Below are 3,081 nucleotides of genomic sequence, written 5' to 3' on the forward strand. Positions count from 1 at the left end.
CATTTCCTCCACATCCTCTACTTCGTCCAATTCGTACATTTCTTCCTCCTCGTCCACTTCCTCCGCTTCCTCCACTTCCACCACTTCCTTCACCTCCTCCACTTCCTCCACTTCCTCCACTTCCTCCACTTCCTCGACCTCGTCCACTTCTTCCACTTCCTCCACTTCCTCCACTTCGTCAACTTCGTCCACTTTGTCAACTTCGCCCACTTCGTCCACTTCGTGCACTTCGTCCACTTACTCCACTTCGTCACTTTCGTCCACTTCGTCCACTTGGTCCACTTCGTCTATTTCGTCCCATTCGTCCACTTCGTCAACTTGCTCAACTTCTTCCACTTCGTCCACTTTCTCCACTTCCTCCACTTATTCCACTTCGTCAACTTTGTCCACTTCGTCCAATATATCAACTTCGCCAACTTCGTCCACTTCCTTCACTTCCTCCAGTTCGTCCATGATGAGAGGGTCGCACCTCCCACAAAAGTTGTGCATAAAAGAATGCAGTATAGACTAGGAAGTGACTCCTAGGTCGTCTCACAAGGACCAATTTGGGTTCAGTCTCAGATCAACACGTAGTGGGGGGGGGTTTGTGATTGTTTTTGTGCGGATAAAATTAAACACGACTGAATTAAATTTTTAACGACAGTGAAGACCAAACGGTAAAATCAGAAAACAGAAAATTACGCAGTGTTGAAAATAACATGAACGATAAAACACAATGACAAAAATTAACGATACAGAAAGCAGTAAAGGGTAAAGTAAGAGAGGCAGTAAAAAAAAATACTTAATTGAAATTGACCTTCATCATGGTTTAACACTCGGAAATAAAATTTTCTGGTACAAATGGAAATAAAATGAGTAAACTGCGACACACTTCAAGCTCTTCCAAGAACGGAAATATACATTTGCTAAGTAAAAAAAAATGAAAATCCAAGGTCTTGGAAGAGAAGGAACCGAGAGCCTCTTCCAGGCCTCCAAGCCAATTTTTTTTAAAAGACAAAAGAGTTGTAAAGAAAAGTCCCACATGCTTCACTAAATGCTAATGTTATTGTTCCTAGAAGAAAGATGTTTGGTTAGCTAAGAGACCTTGCACCACGTGACAGTACCCACTTCTCTCAACAAATATGATCTAAGAAACAAAAAGATTTAAAACATTGTTGCATGAACCGAGAGCTCTATTATCAACTTACAGAACAATTAAACCAAGAGAACCAAATTTAAATTTCAGCTTATGTAAAGAACTGGAATTCTAAGGACAAGTCCATGCTAGTAAATCTGCAGTGATGAGCTAATGAATTAGCAGTACATTCCAGCAGTTCAAGAATTTAAAATATAACAACATTCAAATTATCATGAGAGTGAAAACACGTTGCAGCAGGAATAATATTAAGGCAACCCGAGAATGGTAGTGGCTACTGAACGTGTGCTTTCTAGGTGGCTTGCAGACCAAACTCAACTTGCTTCTTCTAAGCCGTGACACCACTCTACCTCTAGCCGTAGCCCTCCATAGCAAAAAATATGTCCGTACGTGGTTGCGGCTGGAGCATTCCAAATTAAAAGATGATGGCCCCCCCCTCCGTGCAGCTCTCTCCTTTTTCTGGACCCTGCTTCTCATGTGGGCCGCGTGCTCTTCATCCGCGCCACCACGTAACCTTCCATCTCTCAATCTCCACTGGACTCTTCTCTCCCCGTGCACACCCCAAGCTCTGGAAAAATGAAAGCCACTTCCTCCGCTGGATTTGTGCTGGATGCACCCCTTTTCTCTCAAGCACCTCCAAACTCAAAACCGTGAGCTGCTTGATCATGGGCTGTGACCATGTGCGTGGAGAGAAGTGTTGCTGGACTTTGCTTCCAAGCTGCTACGTGGCTCCTCCAAATTGTTGTGCACACCTCTGCTCTGTCTCAAGCCGAAAGGGAAAATGGAGCCTCCCGCGTGGACGTGCACTTCCAAATGTGGGCCATGTGCTGAACGCTTTTTGCCACTTCCAAACTGTTGGGCCTGCTGTGTGCTGCTGGAAAATGCTGGACCTAATGAACCTGTCCCCTGCTTTTGCCTCGCTTCCAATCTCCGTGTGCACCTCCCTCCAAAGCCATCTTCATGTGCCGTGAAGTGTGTGTTCCAAATTCTTCTACGTGAAATGAGTGGCCATAAACTAATAAAATAAATTAGCATAACACCTCTCCCAACCAAACCGTGAATGGAACGTGGTCCCCTCCATCATTCCAATTGATTCACTTCTTAAAAGAATCCAAGCAATGACCGTGACATTTACTTGGAAAATGTGGCAGCACACTTGTTATCTTCCAGCTATAAAACCGTGAGCTTCATTTCAATGTGGTCCCCTCCATTTTGCATCTTAAAATTCAAGAATTAAAGGGCTTGCTTAAGAGTGTTGGGAGGTCTTAGCATCATCCAATGATCAATTCCAGCCACCACAATTACTAAACAGCAAGCAAACAATGCAACAGATTAGAAATCACTCAAACAGCAATAATCACTGGACTGACATATGAGAGTAAAATAAATACTGGAAACAGCACAGAATGAATTTGAACAAAGTAAAAACTATATGTTAAAATAGACATCCAGACGAAACTATGAAAAAAAATTGCATGGAAAACGGATAAGAATTGAACTCAAACGAAGACACACAAGTTGGCACAACATTCACGCGGCAGCCAGCGAAAATAAAAATGGCTAAGATGCATTGGCTAAATTTCCATTTCTCATTTAGCTTTCTAATGTCCCAAAAAGTTATCCAAAATTTTCCCGTAATTAATAATGCAAAATAATAAGCTCAGATAATTCAAATTAGTTAAAATAAGAATTTCCGATCAAATTAAGCACAATTAGGAAAAACAGGAAAATACCGGATGTTTAAGCATAATTCCCCGACTAATTCTAGCACATTAAACTAAGTGAACTGAGGAAAATATTGGTTCATCAGTCCACTTCATCCACTTAGTCAACTTAGTCCACCTCGTTAACTTCGTCAACTTCCTCCACTTCGTCCATTTCGTCCACTTCGTCAAATACGCCAACTTCCTCCACTTCGTCCATTTAGTCCACTTCTTCCTCCACTT

The sequence above is a fragment of the Vigna umbellata genome, chromosome 2 (genome assembly GCF_029865625.1).
Source record: "Vigna umbellata cultivar VRB3 chromosome 2, Vumbellata_1.0, whole genome shotgun sequence".
In the NCBI taxonomy this organism is placed as follows: domain Eukaryota; kingdom Viridiplantae; phylum Streptophyta; class Magnoliopsida; order Fabales; family Fabaceae; genus Vigna; species Vigna umbellata.